The sequence below is a fragment of the Lepisma saccharinum genome, chromosome 15 (assembly GCF_977018435.1).
Source record: "Lepisma saccharinum chromosome 15, izLepSacc3.1, whole genome shotgun sequence".
NCBI lineage: Eukaryota > Metazoa > Arthropoda > Insecta > Zygentoma > Lepismatidae > Lepisma > Lepisma saccharinum.
In genome coordinates, this window is record NC_139243.1 from 61998925 (window position 1) to 62022066 (window position 23142).

Genomic DNA, 23142 nt, shown 5'->3' on the forward strand with positions numbered 1-23142 from the left:
CCAAACTACTTGTACCCGAGGGGGGTGGGGGGGTATGCTTCATGTCATCTTCTGAACCAGGTGACAGATCGCCTCTGCTTTTAGATCAAGGTGAGTGGACCTCAGTTTTAAACAGTTCCGAATTTGACTCAATCATTCAAAAGGACCCTGTTCGCATCATAAATCATGATTACCCAATTATTGGTGATAATTTACACGTTTCACCTGGACATTATAAGCGTGTTATGCAAAATGGGGAAACGGTCGACAGAAGGGTTGGTGTACTCGAAGAGGAAAGATACAATTTTCTCTCCTTTTTGTTGTAAGCTGTTTGGGGAGAAAGGTGGGGGCATGCTGGCAAATGAAGGATGCGATGATTGAAGGCATTTAAGCTATCGACAACAAAACCATGAAATATCAGATAGTCAAATTCAATGCCTTAAAAAATGGACCGAATGTGAATTTAGAATGCAGAAAAACATAACTATTGATGAGCAACAGGGACTGTTGATTTCACAGGAAAAGCAGGACTAGTGTGAGATCTTCAAACGAATACTGTAGTATGTCCTTAAGTATTTGGCAGAACATAATCTTGCATTACGGGGCCTGGGGCATAAAATATTTGCGGGAAGTATAATTAATTTATTTTTCTTTTCAATTTTTGTTCCTTAGTCTGAAGTACAGGCGTTGTCCTACAAAATCATAATGTAAACACTATTACATGTCCATTTCGTTTTCATTCTGATGTATGTCGTTGCCTTATAACCAAGGGGTCCCGGGTTTGATACCAGGTAGAGGCAAATGGCATAGTGATTAGGATCCCACCACTTTAAACTGTAGGTCCAGTCTCGATTAGCCTATCTGGGCATAAAGTGAACTTAAAACAACAAATCGATCACTCAATCAATCTCATGTACCCCTAGTACATATTTAATTGCAAAACCGGGAAAGCTCAATATCATATTGTTACTTTAACTAAAAAAGTAGCAATATTTATTCATATCCAATCCCATAATTGTTTTCTTTACTCTTCATTGAATTTTGACACTGTAGTGAATTTGCATTGTTTCCATAAAATAATACTTTCTTATATTTAATTCTATAAGTAAACAAACAATATATGTTATGTATGATACAAACATTTGGAACACTATAATTATGTAGTAGCTAGTTTGTCAAAATAACATACGAATGCAGGCGATATCAGATTAGTTACTTAATTGGAAACACCAGCATCCTATAAACTCGTAAAAAACTCACCTCACATAAACTATTATTTTTATCTAGCGCGGTGTCCCCTGGAGGCCGGGGCTTCGGGTGAGCGCCCGAGTTGCCACACTCTGGGGCTGGCTCTTGCTGTCATGATCCCCTTTCCGTACTTAGTGCGTTTTCTGGCAGAAAAAAATACATATCAACAACAAGAGTAAATTTACAATACATGGCTGCGAACACACAGGATAACATTTTTTTTTTCTAGGGCATGTATCGCTAAAACAAGGTCTCAATCAGCAGTCATTAAGAAAAGCTGGTTGCCAAATTTTAAATTTTAATACTGCTAAAAGGCGATACTGCGAACGGTAATAACCAGGTTGGCGCAAGAGAAGAATTTTACGAGAAACTGTTGTTATCGATATTTTAACATTACAGAACACAAAGGCCTCGCGGATATAGTTCGCACAGGGCCTCGCGTTCCCTAATGGCGGCATAGGTGTGCGCACAGGCGGCAATTGCCCCTCATGGACGTCCGCAGATTTTTTTTTTCCATGGAGACAAGCAGGGTAATTTTCCATGGGGGCATATTACCCCGATAATAGTGTTGCCCCCTCAAAAGACACTACTTGAATTTGAAGCTATCGCATTAATGTATGTAAATTACTGTGACTGAAATCAAATTATACGTGTGAAATATATACTTTTTAGGTTCATATTCGATTTCTAAGGGGGAGGTGTGGTCATCCTTGCCCCCCTTCCAGACATCCATGTTTCTACATTATTATACTTTCACCTAGAAATTTGCAATTTCCCACACCCATACAAAATCCGCAGAAATGGCTCCCCTGCGAAGAATGTGTAGCTTGCATAATGAATGGTTAGAGAGGGGCGTACACTTGGACATATTTGCTAAATTTTCTGAGTATAAACGCTATTTAATGGACAACACTCTTACTTAATTTTATCTTTTCTGTTTTCTTTCTTTACCTGCTTTATGTGTGTATATATACAAACATACATATATGAATGTAATTGTGTAAGATTTGATTCATTTTTTATCCACGGTAATGTATAAGAATGATATATGTAACCTCTATATGTATTTTTTTATATCTGAAAATGTGTATAAATCCTCAAATTTCCCCAACCTTGGATGGAAATCAATTCTAGAGGGGGCAAGGGGGGGGGGCAAAAGGTAAAAGTAAGCAAGACTAGTATAATCTAAGAGTAGAAGAACAAAAGAATACTCAAGATGGAATTAGTTTTCACGTTTTTCTTGCATTATTTCTTCCAGACGGCCAAGAGCACCTGCAGGGGGCAATTGTCCCCCTCGACATCAAATGTTATACAAATAAAAATAGATTTTGTAAAATTTTCTTGCTCGCTTCGCTCGCATTATCTTCTTTTCTTGCAGTCTTGTCAAGTTCAGAGTCGTAGATAGGGGGCGGCGGGAGTTGGCTTTGGGCCACGAACGATCGAAATGAAAAAAATTGAAAAAAGAATGCCATAGCGCCCCATGATATTTGTTGTGCCATGTTAAATCAATATTGTTTTCAGTTTGCAAAAATTTGGATCTAAATTTATTTTTGCTCGCTTTGCTAGCAATTTTATTGTTTTTTATAATGCATTTTAAATTACCAAAGAGGGAAGTTTACCTCATACTCTTGCTACTAAACAGTTTTGTGTTAAATGCATGAAAACAATTGTTTGGAGGAAAATGAGCGCGGAACATTTCAGGGACAATTTATTTATTCGTTACGGTGCGCCTATGTTACTGGATATATATATATATATATATATATATATATATATATATATATATATATATATATATATATATATATGTATGTATGTATGTATGTATGTATATATATATATATATATATATATATATATATATATATATATATATATATATATATATATATCGATGCAATGCAACTAATAACAGTGAGATAAAGTGAGGTCTTTTTTCCGACTGAACTTTTATCAGGCTTTTGGCTCCCCTAATCAGAGGGTCTGCGCACGCCTATGGTGTGTGTGTATTTTAAAATAGAAGACAATTACAAAACGGTTTTGATAAATTGGTGTTATTTTACTTCGATTTTCTGCCACTTCGAGCTAAGCGCGATGATGCTGAATGTGCTCCACAGGGGGGCGTTGCCCCCATTGCCCCCAACCTTAGACGGAAGTCAAACACTGACTTCCAAGGGCACCTGCAGAGGAGCAATCGCCCCTTTGATCTCAAATCTTATGCAAGTAAAAATACATCTCGTAAAATTTTCTTGTTTGCTTCGTTCGCAATACCTGCTTTTCTTGATCTGATAAAGTTCAGACTGTAGTTAGGATGGCGACGGGAGTCGGCTCTTGACGGTGAACGATCTAAATGATAAAATTGTAAAAAAGAGAATGCCATGGTGTCCCGTGAAATTATTTGTGCTCTATTAAATCAGTATTGTTTCCTGTTTACTAAAAATTGGATCTAAAAATGTTTTTGCTCGCTTCGCTCGCAGTGTTGTTTTCTGTAATGCATTTTAAGTTACCTGAGAGAGAAGCAAGATTTATCTTTATTGATTTTCTCTTAAATGCATGAATAATTATTTTGAGGAAAAGGAGCGTGCGCATCTCAGAGACAATTTGTATAATTTTTGGGTGGATGAAATGATTATGTAATGTATTTTAAATAATATATGTTGAATATATATGTATTAAAGAAACGTTGAATACGTACACGTAGTGTTAGCGAATATTTTTCTAATTTTACGTCGCTTTATTTTTTCAAACTTGTAAAAATTTCAATTTTGTCCTTGCATAAATGAGTGTGTTTGTTGTGTAGAGAGGCAGTCTCCAGAAGTCTGCAATCATTGATGCAAGGCTACCAGCAGTGGCGGCGATTGTATGGGCAGTGCCCCCTCCACATACACACACACAGTGGCGCAACCATAGGGGACAGGGGGCATTGCCCCCAACCTCGGACAGAAATGAGTTCTAGGGGGCAAACATTGACGTCCAAGTGTACCTGCAGGGGGCAATTACCGCCCACAACTTCAAATTTTATGCAAATAAATTTTCCATAAACTTTTCTTCCTCGCTTCGCTCGCAATGCGTCCCTTACCCTGATGTACCCAGGTGAAGTTAGATTTGCCATTACCGCATCCGTTTCTTAGTCTTATCAAGATCAGAACCGTAGCTAGGGTTGCAACGGGAGTCGACCCTGGGCACCGAACGATCTAAATGAAAAAAGTTGTAAAATTGATTGACTGATTGATTTACGCACAGAAAGGCTAATCGAGACTGGACCTACAGTTTAAAGTGGGATCCGAACCACTGTGCAATTTGACTTTACCGGGTATCGAACTCGAGACCCCTTGATCACAAGGCGATGATGGTACCACTACACCATCGGGGAGGCACAAATGTTGTAAAAGAGAGAATGTATTGACGTCCCGTGAAATTATTTGCGCCGTATTAATTCAATATTGATTTCAGCCTGGAAAAAAAATGGATCCAAAAATTTTCTTGCTCGCAATTTGTTATTGTTCTTTGTAATGCATTGTAAATTATTACCAGACAGAGAAATACGACTTGTCTTAAGCCTCGGCTGGATGTTGAAAGAAAACCAAATTTCTAGGGTGTCGTTAGTTCCGTTCTAACAACAGTACCAAGGGAACACGAGGGAGGCGCTGACGTCGCTTTCAAGAAATTCTCCTTCTTCCCAGCCACAAACTCTCCCATATTCTTACCATCGTTACCTCGCTGCTTTTACGATCTTGCAGGGAGGGGGAGAATGGAATGGTCGTACCCACTGGCCATTGACAGATGTTCCGGAACCCTGAAGAATAACTGTTTTCCTTTCCTTAGTTGAAAAAAAGCTTACACATCGTCCTTTGAGATCACCAGCCTATGCACTGTGAAGCTGCATGTTTCTTTTTGTTTCCGTCGGTACATTCATTAAGTTACAGTAAAATGGCCAACTAACATAGATTATGTAGTAAAATACGAAGGGGCGAGGTGTAGGGGCCCCACAATGTGCTCTTGATTTTTTTATATAATCGCAGAAATTCCACAGATAGTGTCGCTTATAAAAAAAATAGATTTACGAAACAGAAATCTGGTTCCCAGTAACATCATATACGACGTCTGCGATAACAAGCAGTGACGTATTATCTCAGCCAGAGGGGCCCCGGTAACTTGTCATATGGGCCCCCCTCCGAAATGCAGAATTAACTTACTTGCTCGCAGATGTCAATCGATAGGAAAATATCCCTCATCTCATACCTTTGTATCTACGCAGTTTGTCGTAAACGTAGTGTAGCGTGTCAATTGTCTACAGTTAGGAATCCAGTAGAAATATTCAGTTGCTCAACCAGTCGATCCTTATTTTACAACAAACATCAAAATTGTTAATTCGTAACCTTTTAGTTTTACACGTGATATTTAAAATGTAACTTCCCACCAAATATTTTCAAGGAGGGGCCCAATTCTTTTCATATTGAAATAAGAGCTGAAATGAATTTCCCACATTGTCTACACTTGTTTTACTTCAAAGGGGCTGAAAACCTCAGTTAAAGGTGGGACCCATAGTAAATTATCCCTTTGCTGTAAAGACCATTATTCCATCCTCTGCCACGCAGGGTATACAACTTATGAGTTGAATGTGACCATTATTTTGTGTAATTTTGTAAGTTCATATTTCTTACAATTTGGCATTTTGTGGACATTTCTGTCGAACTAGTTCTTATTTTCTAATGTGTTACGATTTTGTTATCTGCAGTGTTCGAAAGGAAAATTCCTAGCTGCAAATTTCCTTGTTCGCGTTGGGGATAGAAGGAAGGATCCTTGTGTGGAGCAACTTGAAGATAATGAAGTAGATGAAGGAGAATGATTATGCAAATTCGAGCACTGATGGTCTATTAATAAAAAGGTTCTTGTTTCATGAAAAAGTCTTTAAGAAAGTATGATCACTGGTCTATCGAAAAAAGAATGGCAGCGTTAAAATTATGAATAATGATGTTGAGGTCTACTAACCTGTGGCAACCTTATTTTATTTTGGGATGGGCTCAGTCCTTCGAAGCTGCATTTCATTGAGTGATAAATTTTCAGTGAATAGAGTTCCTTCGCAGCTTTATTATCTATCACTCAAAGACTAGAGTCCGCAGTTATTTCTTCGTAGCAGATGGAAATTTACCTTGTGATAGGTTACTACCGACAATCTAGATGTCCGGTTCAACCCCCATTACTGAAGGATAAGTTTGTTGCTTGAGTATATTAGGGCTACTCACTCAGTATTAGAAGGCTAATATGAGCGACTCTTACGTTGAATCTTGGCCTGGAGGAACCAGGGGCTGAAGGCACATTCACCTCAAAGTCCGAAAGAGGAGTGTTTACTATTTTTTTACAATTCCACCAAAACAGTATTTTTTAATATCTGTGTAATATATGTAACTTCATAAAAAATATTTCAAGCAAAAATACAAAGCATCACGAACAAAATATTTGGCAGCTGGAAGCTTCCCCCTCCTCCAAAAGTGATTCCTGGCTGTGTCGCTGCGTTGAAGTAGAGAAAATATTTCCAGATTCTTCTTCCAGTTATTTTTCAGAGATTCAGCCCATCCTGATTTAGTTTCAAGAAAGTACTACAGTGATATAAGTCGATAACAAAAAAATGGGAAGGCATAATATTTGAGGTAAAAGTTAATTTCTTGTACAACGAAGGGGGGAGGGCAGCTAACTATTGTACTTCCGTCCCACTCTGGCATCATATTTTTTTTTTGGCACTAATGGGGCCCCTCAATATTTTACTTGCAGGTGGGCCCAAATATCTGCGCTACGCCACTGAGTGGCTCGGATCCCACTTTAAACTATACGTCCAGTCCCGATTTGCCTTTCTGTGAATATAATTGGTCTTAAAACAAGTTTAACAAACAAACGTTTTGCTATCAGTTCACAATTATGATTAGCTGTGCTCTAATAGTTGGTGATATTGATAAGTGTCCAAAATGGATAGATGCACGTAAAGAGTGAGGTATTTGCAAAATTTCCTGCAACTACTCTTGAAGCATCGATATATTATAAATTGTACATATATAGTCTCCCCACAATAACCAAATGTTAGCAAGTAGATGGAGCACTTCCCCTTCCCGTTAAAATACCATTCTGTACATAACCCCCGAACTCGGGATCTCTATTACTCAATATTAGTCTGTTCGATACCCGTTGTAGGCACATGGCACAGTGGTTCGGATCCCACTTTAAACTGTAGGTCCAGTCTCGATTAGCCTTCCTGTGCATAAAGTGGACTTAAAACAACAAATCAATCAATCAAGATTAGTCAAAAGCAGGTACGTATCAAGAAATATATTTCGGGGGGGGGGGTGTCCGAACCAAGTCTCAGAAATAATATTAGTAATAATATAAATGATTAAATTAAAGTATTCACATTAGATTAATGACATTAATTAAATATGTAAATTAATGTATTATTATTATTATTACTTGAATAGGCAAAAAGACGGTGTAGAAACAGGGATATAACAAAACGTATTCTTTATTTAGGTGTAGTTAATATCGCAAAAAAATGAAATGGGGAAATAAATGTCAAATAGATCAAGGATCGAATATTTATTGAATAACAAAAAAGAAGGTTGGATCCAGTAGACGAAAAGTAAATTTCTTGGTTAGTTCCATAAATCTTCTTTGACACTGGCCTTAACAACCGTATGTTCCCAATATAATCGTTGCCTTCCAATAAGTTCGGCAGAAATAAATAACCTTCGATTATACAACAAGTACTAAAAACGTATATTTTTATTATTTAATTTCAGTAAGTAGTGTAGGTGCACGGGTTCTGAAACCGAAAATGGGGCTCGGTGGGGCTCGCCTTAATGGATTTCTCTCGTAAGGCTTGAGCCCCATTTTCTCGCAGTGTTGCCAGCTCCTTACTCGAAAAAATCACCAAGGGTTTTTTTTGGTCTAACCTAACCTCAAGCAAGGAGCTGGCAACACTGCTTGAGGCTTGCTTTAATGGATTGTTTTTGTAAGGCATAAGCCTTATTTTCTCGCAGTGTGGCCAACACCTTACTTGAAAAAATCACCAAGGTTTTTTTTGGTCTAATCTAACCTAAAGCAAGGAGCTGGCAACCTTGCTTGAGGCTTTTCTCGCAGTGTTGCCAACACTTTACTCGAAAAAATCACCAAAGTTTTTTTTTGGTCTAATCTAACCTAAAGCAAGAAGCTGGCAACACTGCTTGAGGCTTGCCATACAGTGCATAAAGCAAGGTTGCCAACCTACTGGTATTTTTGCCATAGCTTTTTACAAAAAAAAAGAGGAGAGAGAGAGGGGGAAATGTTAAACAACCGACAATGTTGCTAATATTTACCTACAGCTTTTTTTACTTGGCAAGGGGCATAGCCAATTTATATACTGGCGTAACATACATACACTGGGCAAGGAGAGCCGGCAACAAACACACACTGCTGTAAAAGAGAAAGAGATGGATGGATGGATGGATGGCAACACAGTATGTGTGTGCGTGTGTGTGTATAATATGTAGCATTATTAACTAGAGTGTGTTGGCAACCCACCTGCAACTAAAAAATGGAGATACCAACATTGCTGTAAGATGAGGAGGGAGAGAGACCTATAGCTGGCAACAGTAATGAGCGAATACGTATTATTTCCAAGTCCCGGGCGCCAATGTATATCGTGACCTTTGTAAACCTCTCTCGCGGGGACGATGTGCTGCACACGCATACGCGCGCGCTGGTGCCTCTTATTATTTTCGTATTGTAACGCAAACACATCTAGAAAAACTACAATTTTGTTTCTTCTCCTCTCTGCGTGTGCTATCAATGTTGACACAATGACGCAAATTCAACAATACGTAGGCCACGATCTTCAGTGATATAACTTAACCTATTATTTTTTATTTGCGCACCGATATTGGACTTCGCGTTTGTTTTAATATTTCAGTCGAGAACATGAAGACGATACCTGTGGAAATAGTTCTAGTGTTTGCTACTAGATGTCGCCACCGGCGATGTGGACGTAGTGTTGCCACACTATGAGGGCCTTCCCAAGGGGGCAAAATTTTTCTTTTTGGACTATTTGGTGTAGGTAGGCAGGTTGTACAAAAACATTTCGCATTCGAGGATTATGTTGAATGCCTGAAAACTCGCTCACCTGTTCTACGAAAAGAGTATTGAATCCAGAGCGTCAACCATAAATTGACAACCAACATTGTCAGGAAGATTGCTTTGGATGCGCACGATGATAAGAACCCACCCCAAGAAAATTTCACCTTTACAGGCGAAGCTATCCTACAATTAGGAGTTGGCAACACTGACTAGTTGCTTCATAAACCTCTTGTTTTTTAAACATATGATATTTCACAGGCGAGGCTAACCTACAAGTTACAAGTTGACGGCGTAATCTTCTATAAGATGATAAGTATGCAATAAGATGAAGAAGACGCTAACTGGCAATAGCGGTGTCAATGTTTCCAGCTCTCTACCCCCCTCTCACCGGGCCTCCTCCCCTATGGCGCAGTGGTAGCCTTGTATTCAAGGGTTCGATACTCGCACAAGTGGTTTTTGAAACTGTAGGTCCAGCCCCCGATTAGTCTTACTTACAGGGGGCTCTTGTAACGCCACGGGGGCGAAAAAACATGCATACTTCTGTTTTTCCACATGTATGTATGTATGTAATGCGATTTGTGTGGGGGCCAAAATTTTGAACTTATGGCTTAATTAATCTGCATGAATGCTTAATGTTTGATTTTTTTATTTCTAGTTCGACATGAGATACACACAATTTTTATTTTTTTTGAAGTACAGTTAATATTACCTAGTTCGGGTTAAGCTGTAACATACAACTAGCGATCGACACGACCATCTGACACACAGACAGAGAGAGTGTGAGCAAATTCAAAGTGTGATCTATCGTGAACTAAACTAACCTCACTCACCCACCCACATATAGTCTTACAGGTAACTCAAAAAGCAGAAAGTAGTACATAGCATGACAGGTCGATCTATCGTAAACTAAACTAACCTCACTCGCCCACTCACATATAGCCTTACAGGTGACTCAAAGGCAGAAAGGCAGCTATATCACTTGTAAGGGCCAACACACAAGATCTATTGCAAACTAAATTAACCTACGACATAAGCCATGGACACATCTTCCAGATAGGGTATAAGCAACTCACCTCTTGCAATTGTATAACGGGGAAAATTAACCTACAGCTGGCAACACTGTTTGAGTTGCTTTCGACGAGCCAAACTTATATTTTGCAAATAGGCTAAAGCTAATCTTCTACAGCTAGAAGCTTGAAACATATACCCTCGCAGAGTATGCCAACTTACCTCATGTAAAAATATTACCTAGTATGGTTAAGCTGTGACATACAACTAACGATCGACACGACCACCTGACACACATATGGAGAGAGTGAGACAGCTTATACGCAATATATTCCTACACATGTACTGGGTTTAAAAGGTAACTTGCAACAACTATTTCACTCACTCCCTATCAAAATCTCCTAACCACATGTTTTTGATACTTGTTGCCAGAACATGGTGGTTTTAGACTGTAAATTCAACCCGATTATTCTATTTGTGCATGATGCTTGCATTTGGAATATTTTATTCTTGGCATACGGTATTTTGCGTGCTCCAGTAATCTTGCGCTCGATTCACGGAAGCTATGATGTGTATTTTCTGTTTCGCGAACATGCGAGAATCTTTCACAATAGATAATATATTGCAAGAGCGAGTTGTTTGTGTATATAAATCTAGTTTTGGAAATGGACATGAATATAATGTCAAAAATTATTGCATAACTTAAAAACATTGACATTTATTGCACTAGCAAAGGTAAATGTGGAATGCCCTGGCCTCTCAGCTGTTAGGTTAAACACCATAAAAATTTCATTACTTGGCAACACTGCGAGCACACAAGATTGCCAGCTCCTTGCTTTAGGTTAGATTAGACCAAAAAAAAACCTTGGTGATTTTTTTCGAGTAAGGTGTTGGCCACACTGCGAGAAAATAAGGCTTATGCCTTACAAGAGCAAACCATTAAAGCAAGCCTCAACCTCAAGTAAGGAGCTGGCAACACTGCAAGAAAATGAGGCTCGCAAGGTTGCCAGCTCCTTGCTTTGGCAAGACCATGGAGAATGCTCGAACTTGAGGATGCGGTGAACTGCGTGGACTGTGACCCCTCGCTGCATCAACCACCGGTCGCCTTAATGGATTTCTCTCGTAAGGCATGAGCCTTATTTTCTTGCAGTGTTGCCAGCTACTGGTATTTTTGCCATAGCTTTTTACAAAAAAAAAAGAGAGAGGAGAGAGAGAGAGAGGGGGAAAAGTTAAACAACCGACAATGTTGCCAACACCTACCTACAACTTTTTTTTTTACTTGGCAAGGGCTTAGCCAATTTATATACTGGCGTAACATACATACACTGGGCAAAGAGAGCCGGCAACAAACACACACTGCCTAACCACATGTTTTTGATACTTGTTGCCAGAACATGGTGGTTTTAGACTGTAAATTCAACCCGATTATTCTATTTGTGCATGATGCCTGCATTTGGAATATTTTATTCTTGGCATACGGTATTTTGCGTGCTCCAGTAATCTTGCGCTCGATTCACGGAAGCTATGACGTGTATTTTCTGTTTCGCGAACATGCGAGAATTTTTCACAATAGATAATATATTGCAAGAGCGAGTTGTTTGTGTATATAAATCTAGTTTTGGAAATGGACATGAATATAATGTCAAAAATTATTGCATAACTTAAAAAACATTGACATTTATTGCACTAGCAAAGGTAAATGTGGAATGCCCCGGCCCCCTCAGCTGTTAGGTTAAACACCATAAAAATTTCATTACTGATAGCAAGCATTCTCATATCGACAAAACAGATCTAGTAATGAGCTGTCTTGCAAGTCTCCCGAGTGAAGGAATATGATGCCACTATAAACTGTAAACAAGATATGCAGTCCCTCGCATGAGATGTACGAGGCTTATGAACCTCGACCTATAGAGTTGTACAATGGATGTTTTTTTTAAGCATAGCGGTGTGTTTTCGCTTATTTCAATGTCATCGAGCGGGCATGTAAAGAAGGGGAGAGAAAAAAAAGAGGAGGAGGGGTTATAACGGATAATTCATATTTTGATTTCAATACTTTTGCTAGTCACGATTCACCTGCTATCTAGAAGGACACTGGACGATGGCTAAAAGCGAGTGAAGGAGAGAAATGTTATTATTTTTATTTTTTTGATTGTGTGTGATGAAATAGTTTTAGATAATAATAGTAGGCTAATAGAATTGTAGAAAACGGCTGTATTGTGATGCGAGGCTGAAAGTAATTTCGAAAGCAGTCTCGGGCATCTTCGCGTTCAGCCAACAAGGAAAATGCACATGGAGGGCGCAACGGTATTGTCCATGGATGGTTTTTCTGAATAAACATACATATCAGTTTATGCAGTCTCCAGATGGGACCGGAGCTTTTGTTTTGGTTGGACAAGGGGGTTCAGATAAATGCATGGACATCAAAATAAAAGAAAAAAATTTACTCCACTGCTCACATGTATTGAGTCTTCTAATAACACACCTCGCGGGGCGTACCTACATGTATGCAAAATATAGTTAATGTCTTATTTTTCGAACATGTGGTTTGTAGATTTGCTTTTGTTGGCAACAGAAACAGAAAAAATGGCACTATGTTATTGTATACTGATATGGGTGTACTGTAATCATAACAATTTTCTAGTTAAAAATCTATGTCGAAAAGCAATGTTGGGTGACTTGTCTGTGTTGGGTCTTATTAACAACTTCACAGCTGTACCTGCACAACTCATCGACTACAAGGCAACAATGTTAGGAAATGTGTGCATGGCTCCGAGAATACAATTTAAAATTACTAATGTGGCATGAACCCCCTCCACTTGTGTGTATTTGAATATGCGAAAATTAGACACTTTGAATAATCGAGGAGAACAATCACAAAAACAGCTTGCACCGGTATGACGTGTTAATCTACAAAAGCCAAGTGTGAACGGAGATCACTACGAAAATTGGGAAAAAAGAAAGAAGCGAGGCTATTTTGGCTAATGGCAACGATGAGGATGAATAATGGTTGTTTTGATAAAATTGACGAAGTCAATATGCCTAGCCTAAAATAAAATTCAACAATTAATGTTAAACATTTGCCACTCTGAAATGGCGACGGCTATCATCATAACATGACTTGTTTCTAACCTGTCCATATTGCCCCTCTCTCTACCCCTCCATCAATTTGATTCGAAAGGCACAATCATTCCAGTTCTTGAATAAGACTCGCATATGCCCTCAGAAAAAACCAAGAGAAGAAATAAATAAATCAAGTCATGTATATTCTTCATCCCCGAACTTTCTTCCACAACACTGCACGAAGCCTCGAGTTTCGGATATTGTTGTTGTGCGACAGGATAGGATAGATGAACCGTATGTTTACCGAGGACCAGATGTAATCAAACATTTTTTTTGAAAAGATAGTTGAAGAGGTTGAGACCATTGGCAGCCTCTTACGCGAATCGAAACCAAATGCTCCTATTATCCAGCGATGAACTTCAATCTCACAATAACATTGAAACGTGTTCGGTGTGCGATCAAAGGTTTCACCGACGAGAACCGGAAAGTAATTTCATCATAATTATTTCACCGGAAACTACATCGGTGGAATCTGTAACATAATGTATTCATGTATGTGTTTGACAATCATATATCACTCACTAGAACAATTTTCACATTGTTTTCACTACGTGAGATGATATTTCATTTATATTTACGATAAAATAGAGGTTTGGGTGTAATAACAGTTTTCATTAATTAATTTAGAGATGCATTTTTTATTTGTTGAGTTAATGATTAGGTTAATTTGTTATTTCTCGCGAAGAAAAAAGAGGGAACCACAGCTGAAAGAAAATACACAACTTGTATTATTGAGGTCAAGAGTTTGTTTTAACATTATTTTTTGCACACATAGGCTAATCACGACTCGGGATACGTTTAAAATGGAATCTGAAACATTGATTATGCGACCTGACTGGAACTCGGAATAGGACACACTGATTACAAGATGTCGATATATTACCACTTGGTAAGAAATTGTAGTGTTTCAATTCACACACACACACTCACAATTTAAAACAACTAAACTGATCGCAGGCCCAACTGGTGGCTGGCATACACAACTATCCATCCACCAGTCGTCTTCTGGGGCGTGTGTCTCGATGAGTGTCAACAACCTCCATTGTGAAGTAAAATCTGTAGGGGTAACATCACTCTCCAATTACAATGTTGGCAAACTTTCCAACTTCATCGTGAACGACGACAAAGGTATCGGCTACCTGATCAAAATTATCAACACGCTGCCTCCGAGATTCTGGAACGTTGCCGAAGGAAAGGGACTCGTGAACGACATCATCAACAAGTTGCTTTTCGAGATGCATTTACCTGGCTACCAATACTGCGGACCGGGTACCAAACTCGAGAAAAGATTGGAGAGAGGAGACAAGGGTGTGAATCCGTTGGACGCGGCATGCAAAGATCACGATATTGCTTACAACACGCACACGAATTTGGATGCACGTCACGAAGCAGACAAGAAATTGGAGCATGTCGCTTTCAGGAGGGTCATGAGCAGAGACGCTTCTTTGGGAGAAAAAGTTGCAGTATTGGGCACCACCATCGCCATGAACACGAAACAAAAATTTGGATGGGGAATCCTACCTAGAGTTATCTTTAACTGGCAACGAGGTGATCTTGGTCAGCACGACGAACCCTCAGCCGTTATAGAAGATATCTGAAACCAGCTTACACCAGTCACTCATAGCTCCCCCAATTTTCTCACGATGGTGGGTTGCTACCGGCCCTATACGTAGGCCGAATAAATTACGACCAGAGTCGGATTCGAACCTATGCCGTCTCGCAGCGAACAATCTCAAGACGAGTGAACGCCGTAACTCGCTCAGCTACGGAGGAGGACTCTCTCTCTCTCTCTCTCTACTTTTTCTCTAATTTTCATCATCATTGTTAAAATTAATCCAAGAGAAAATATATATTTTGTGTTGACATGGGAAATATGCAATAAAAAATGCATGATCAATAGTTAAGGTCAAAATCTGAATAAATAGTGAGGGTGATACACGCAAGCTTCCAGGCATGTGATTTGCACAGAATTAAATATAAAATGAGAGATGGAAGGTTTTTGTTACTATTAGAATTTAAGGACGGAAAATATGTACAGCGAATGAATACTACGTTTGACTAATCGTGAAGATGAGTATCACAGTACGTTTTTATCGTTCTTATATAAACGTTGAAACGTTTAAGAACGTATAAGAACGTTTCAACGTTTATATAAGAACGATAAAAACGTACTGTGATACTCATCTTCACGATTAGTCAAACGTAGTATTCATTCGCTGTACATATTTTCCGTCCTTAAATTCTAATAGTAACAAAAACCTTCCATCTCTCATTTTATATTTAATTCTGTGCAAATCACATGCCTGGAAGCTTGCGTGTATCACCCTCACTATTTATTCAGATTTTGACCTTAACTATTGATCATGCATTTTTTATTGCATATTTCCCATGTCAACACAAAATATATATTTTCTCTTGGATTAATTTTAACAATGATGATGAAAATTAGAGAAAAAGTAGAGAGAGAGAGAGAGAGTCCTCCTCCGTAGCTGAGCGAGTTACGGCGTTCACTCGTCTTGAGATTGTTCGCTGCGAGACGGCATAGGTTCGAATCCGACTCTGGTCGTAATTTATTCGGCCTACGTATAGGGCCGGTAGCAACCCACCATCGTGAGAAAATTGGGGGAGCTATGAGTGACTGGTGTAAGCTGGTTTCAGATATCTTCTATAACGGCTGAGGGTTCGTCGTGCTGACCAAGATCACCTCGTTGCCAGTTAAAGATAACTCTAGGTAGGATTCCCCATCCAAATTTTTGTTTCGTGTTCATGGCGATGGTGGTGCCCAATACTGCAACTTTTTCTCCCAAAGAAGCGTCTCTGCTCATGACCCTCCTGAAAGCGACATGCTCCAATTTCTTGTCTGCTTCGTGACGTGCATCCAAATTCGTGTGTGTGTTGTAAGCAATATCGTGATCTTTGCATGCCGCGTCCAACGGATTCACACCCTTGTCTCCTCTCTCCAATCTTTTCTCGAGTTTGGTACCCGGTCCGCAGTATTGGTAGCCAGGTAAATGCATCTCGAAAAGCAACTTGTTGATGATGTCGTTCACGAGTCCCTTTCCTTCGGCAACGTTCCAGAATCTCGGAGGCAGCGTGTTGATAATTTTGATCAGGTAGCCGATACCTTTGTCGTCGTTCACGATGAAGTTGGAAAGTTTGCCAACATTGTAATTGGAGAGTGATGTTACCCCTACAGATTTTACTTCACAATGGAGGTTGTTGACACTCATCGAGACACACGCCCCAGAAGACGACTGGTGGATGGATAGTTGTGTATGCCAGCCACCAGTTGGGCCTGCGATCAGTTTAGTTGTTTTAAATTGTGAGTGTGTGTGTGTGAATTGAAACACTACAATTTCTTACCAAGTGATAATATATCGACATCTTGTAATCAGTGTGTCCTATTCCGAGTTCCAGTCAGGTCGCATAATCAATGTTTCAGATTCCATTTTAAACGTATCCCGAGTCGTGATTAGCCTATGTGTGCAAAAAATAATGTTAAAACAAACTCTTGACCTCAATAATACAAGTTGTGTATTTTCTTTCAGCTGTGGTTCCCTCTTTTTTCTTCGCGAGAAATAACAAATTAACCTAATCATTAACTCAACAAATAAAAAATGCATCTCTAAATTAATTAATGAAAACTGTTATTACACCCAAACCTCTATTTTATCGTAAATATAAATGAAATATCATCTCACGTAGTGAAAACAATGTGAAAATTGTTCTAGTGAGTGATATATGATTGTCAAACACATACATGAATACATTATGTTACAGATTCCACCGATGTAGTTTCCGGTGAAATAATTATGATGAAATTACTTTCCGGTTCTCGTCGGTGAAACCTTTGATCGCACACCGAACACGTTTCAATGTTATTGTGAGATTGAAGTTCATCGCTGGATAATAGGAGCATTTGGTTTCGATTCGCGTAAGAGGCTGCCAATGGTCTCAACCTCTTCAACTATCTTTTCAAAAAAAATGTTTGATTACATCTGGTCCTCGGTAAACATACGGTTCATCTATCCTATCCTGTCGCACAACAACAATATCCGAAACTCGAGGCTTCGTGCAGTGTTGTGGAAGAAAATTCGGGGATGAAGAATATACATGACTTGATTTATTTATTTCTTCTCTTGGTTTTTTCTGAGGGCATATGCGAGTCTTATTCAAGAACTGGAATGATTGTGCCTTTCGAATCAAATTGATGGAGGGGTAGAGAGAGGGGCAATATGGACAGGTTAGAAACAAGTCATGTTATGATGATAGCCGTCGCCATTTCAGAGTGGCAAATGTTTAACATTAATTGTTGAATTTTATTTTAGGCTAGGCATATTGACTTCGTCAATTTTATCAAAACAACCATTATTCATCCTCATCGTTGCCATTAGCCAAAATAGCCTCGCTTCTTTCTTTTTTCCCAATTTTCGTAGTGATCTCCGTTCACACTTGGCTTTTGTAGATTAACACGTCATACCGGTGCAAGCTGTTTTTGTGATTGTTCTCCTCGATTATTCAAAGTGTCTAATTTTCGCATATTCAAATACACACAAGTGGAGGGGGTTCATGCCACATTAGTAATTTTAAATTGTATTCTCGGAGCCATGCACACATTTCCTAACATTGTTGCCTTGTAGTCGATGAGTTGTGCAGGTACAGCTGTGAAGTTGTTAATAAGACCCAACACAGACAAGTCACCCAACATTGCTTTTCGACATAGATTTTTAACTAGAAAATTGTTATGATTACAGTACACCCATATCAGTATACAATAACATAGTGCCATTTTTTCTGTTTCTGTTGCCAACAAAAGCAAATCTACAAACCACATGTTCGAAAAATAAGACATTAACTATATTTTGCATACATGTAGGTACGCCCCGCGAGGTGTGTTATTAGAAGACTCAATACATGTGAGCAGTGGAGTAAATTTTTTTCTTTTATTTTGATGTCCATGCATTTATCTGAACCCCCTTGTCCAACCAAAACAAAAGCTCCGGTCCCATCTGGAGACTGCAAAAACTGATATGTATGTTTATTCAGAAAAACCATCCATGGACAATACCGTTGCGCCCTCCATGTGCATTTTCCTTGTTGGCTGAACGCGAAGATGCCCGAGACTGCTTTCGAAATTACTTTCAGCCTCGCATCACAATACAGCCGTTTTCTACAATTCTATTAGCCTACTATTATTATCTAAAACTATTTCATCACACACAATCAAAAAAATAAAAATAATAACATTTCTCTCCTTCACTCGCTTTTAGCCATCGTCCAGTGTCCTTCTAGATAGCAGGTGAATCGTGACTAGCAAAAGTATTGAAATCAAAATATGAATTATCCGTTATAACCCCTCCTCCTCTTTTTTTTCTCTCCCCTTCTTTACATGCCCCCTCGATGACATTGAAATAAGCGAAAACACACCGCTATGCTTAAAAAAAAAACATCCATTGTACAACTCTATAGGTCGAGGTTCATAAGCCTCGTACATCTCATGCGAGGGACTGCATATCTTGTTTACAGTTTATAGTGGCATCATATTCCTTCACTCGGGAGACTTGCAAGACAGCTCATTACTAGATCTGTTTTGTCGATATGAGAATGCTTGCTATCAGTAATGAAATTTTTATGGTGTTTAACCTAACAGCTGAGGGGGCCGGGGCATTCCACATTTACCTTTGCTAGTGCAATAAATGTCAATGTTTTTTAAGTTATGCAATAATTTTTGACATTATATTCATGTCCATTTCCAAAACTAGATTTATATACACAAACAACTCGCTCTTGCAATATATTATCTATTGTGAAAAATTCTCGCATGTTCGCGAAACAGAAAATACACGTCATAGCTTCCGTGAATCGAGCGCAAGATTACTGGAGCACGCAAAATACCGTATGCCAAGAATAAAATATTCCAAATGCAGGCATCATGCACAAATAGAATAATCGGGTTGAATTTACAGTCTAAAACCACCATGTTCTGGCAACAAGTATCAAAAACATGTGGTTAGGCAGTGTGTGTTTGTTGCCGGCTCTCTTTGCCCAGTGTATGTATGTTACGCCAGTATATAAATTGGCTAAGCCCTTGCCAAGTAAAAAAAAAAGTTGTAGGTAGGTGTTGGCAACATTGTCGGTTGTTTAACTTTTCCCCCTCTCTCTCTCTCTCCTCTCTCTTTTTTTTTGTAAAAAGCTATGGCAAAAATACCAGTAGCTGGCAACACTGCAAGAAAATAAGGCTCATGCCTTACGAGAGAAATCCATTAAGGCGACCGGTGGTTGATGCAGCGAGGGGTCACAGTCCACGCAGTTCACCGCATCCTCAAGTTCGAGCATTCTCCATGGTCTTGCCAAAGCAAGGAGCTGGCAACCTTGCGAGCCTCATTTTCTTGCAGTGTTGCCAGCTCCTTACTTGAGGTTGAGGCTTGCTTTAATGGTTTGCTCTTGTAAGGCATAAGCCTTATTTTCTCGCAGTGTGGCCAACACCTTACTCGAAAAAAATCACCAAGGTTTTTTTTTGGTCTAATCTAACCTAAAGCAAGGAGCTGGCAATCTTGTGTGCTCGCAGTGTTGCCAAGTAATGAAATTTTTATGGTGTTTAACCTAACAGCTGAGAGGCCAGGGCATTCCACATTTACCTTTGCTAGTGCAATAAATGTCAATGTTTTTAAGTTATGCAATAATTTTTGACATTATATTCATGTCCATTTCCAAAACTAGATTTATATACACAAACAACTCGCTCTTGCAATATATTATCTATTGTGAAAGATTCTCGCATGTTCGCGAAACAGAAAATACACATCATAGCTTCCGTGAATCGAGCGCAAGATTACTGGAGCACGCAAAATACCGTATGCCAAGAATAAAATATTCCAAATGCAAGCATCATGCACAAATAGAATAATCGGGTTGAATTTACAGTCTAAAACCACCATGTTCTGGCAACAAGTATCAAAAACATGTGGTTAGGAGATTTTGATAGGGAGTGAGTGAAATAGTTGTTGCAAGTTACCTTTTAAACCCAGTACATGTGTAGGAATATATTGCGTATAAGCTGTCTCACTCTCTCCATATGTGTGTCAGGTGGTCGTGTCGATCGTTAGTTGTATGTCACAGCTTAACCATACTAGGTAATATTTTTACATGAGGTAAGTTGGCATACTCTGCGAGGGTATATGTTTCAAGCTTCTAGCTGTAGAAGATTAGCTTTAGCCTATTTGCAAAATATAAGTTTGGCTCGTCGAAAGCAACTCAAACAGTGTTGCCAGCTGTAGGTAATTTTCCCCGTTATACAATTGCAAGAGGTGAGTTGCTTATACCCTATCTGGAAGATGTGTCCATGGCTTTTGTCGTAGGTTAATTTAGTTTGCAATAGATCTTGTGTGTTGGCCCTTACAAGTGATATAGCTGCCTTTCTGCCTTTGAGTCACCTGTAAAGGCTATATGTGAGTGGGCGAGTGAGGTTAGTTTAGTTTACGATAGATCGACCTGTCATGCTATGTACTACTTTCTGCTTTTTGAGTTACCTGTAAGACTATATGTGGGTGGGTGAGTGAGGTTAGTTTAGTTCACGATAGATCACACTTTGAATTTGCTCACACTCTCTCTGTCTGTGTGTCAGATGGTCGTGTCGATCGCTAGTTGTATGTTACAGCTTAACCCGAACTAGGTAATATTAACTGTACTTCAAAAAAAATAAAAATTGTGTGTATCTCATGTCGAACTAGAAATAAAAAAATCAAACATTAAGCATTCATGCAGATTAATTAAGCCATAAGTTCAAAATTTTGGCCCCCACACAAATCGCATTACATACATACATACATGTGGAAAAACAGAAGTATGCATGTTTTTTCGCCCCCGTGGCGTTACAAGAGCCCCCTGTAAGTAAGACTAATCGGGGGCTGGACCTACAGTTTCAAAAACCACTTGTGCGAGTATCGAACCCTTGAATACAAGGCTACCACTGCGCCATAGGGGAGGAGGCCCGGTGAGAGGGGGGTAGAGAGCTGGAAACATTGACACCGCTATTGCCAGTTAGCGTCTTCTTCATCTTATTGCATACTTATCATCTTATAGAAGATTACGCCGTCAACTTGTAACTTGTAGGTTAGCCTCGCCTGTGAAATATCATATGTTTAAAAAACAAGAGGTTTATGAAGCAACTAGTCAGTGTTGCCAACTCCTAATTGTAGGATAGCTTCGCCTGTAAAGGTGAAATTTTCTTGGGGTGGGTTCTTATCATCGTGCGCATCCAAAGCAATCTTCCTGACAATGTTGGTTGTCAATTTATGGTTGACGCTCTGGATTCAATACTCTTTTCGTAGAACAGGTGAGCGAGTTTTCAGGCATTCAACATAATCCTCGAATGCGAAATGTTTTTGTACAACCTGCCTACCTACACCAAATAGTCCAAAAAGAAAAATTTTGCCCCCTTGGGAAGGCCCTCATAGTGTGGCAACACTACGTCCACATCGCCGGTGGCGACATCTAGTAGCAAACACTAGAACTATTTCCACAGGTATCGTCTTCATGTTCTCGACTGAAATATTAAAACAAACGCGAAGTCCAATATCGGTGCGCAAATAAAAAATAATAGGTTAAGTTATATCACTGAAGATCGTGGCCTACGTATTGTTGAATTTGCGTCATTGTGTCAACATTGATAGCACACGCAGAGAGGAGAAGAAACAAAATTGTAGTTTTTCTAGATGTGTTTGCGTTACAATACGAAAATAATAAGAGGCACCAGCGCGCGCGTATGCGTGTGCAGCACATCGTCCCCGCGAGAGAGGTTTACAAAGGTCACGTTATACATTGGCGCCCGGGACTTGGAAATAATACGTATTCGCTCATTACTGTTGCCAGCTATAGGTCTCTCTCCCTCCTCATCTTACAGCAATGTTGGTATCTCCATTTTTTAGTTGCAGGTGGGTTGCCAACACACTCTAGTTAATAATGCTACATATTATACACACACACGCACACACATACTGTGTTGCCATCCATCCATCCATCCATCTCTTTCTCTTTTACAGCAGTGTGTGTTTGTTGCCGGCTCTCCTTGCCCAGTGTATGTATGTTACGCCAGTATATAAATTGGCTATGCCCCTTGCCAAGTAAAAAAAGCTGTAGGTAAATATTAGCAACATTGTCGGTTGTTTAACATTTCCCCCTCTCTCTCTCCTCTTTTTTTTTGTAAAAAGCTATGGCAAAAATACCAGTAGGTTGGCAACCTTGCTTTATGCACTGTATGGCAAGCCTCAAGCAGTGTTGCCAGCTTCTTGCTTTAGGTTAGATTAGACCAAAAAAAAACTTTGGTGATTTTTTCGAGTAAAGTGTTGGCAACACTGCGAGAAAAGCCTCAAGCAAGGTTGCCAGCTCCTTGCTTTAGGTTAGATTAGACCAAAAAAAACCTTGGTGATTTTTTCAAGTAAGGTGTTGGCCACACTGCGAGAAAATAAGGCTTATGCCTTACAAAAACAATCCATTAAAGCAAGCCTCAAGCAGTGTTGCCAGCTCCTTGCTTGAGGTTAGGTTAGACCAAAAAAAACCCTTGGTGATTTTTTTCGAGTAAGGAGCTGGCAACACTGCGAGAAAATGGGGCTCAAGCCTTACGAGAGAAATCCATTAAGGCGAGCCCCACCGAGCCCCATTTTCGGTTTCAGAACCCGTGCACCTACA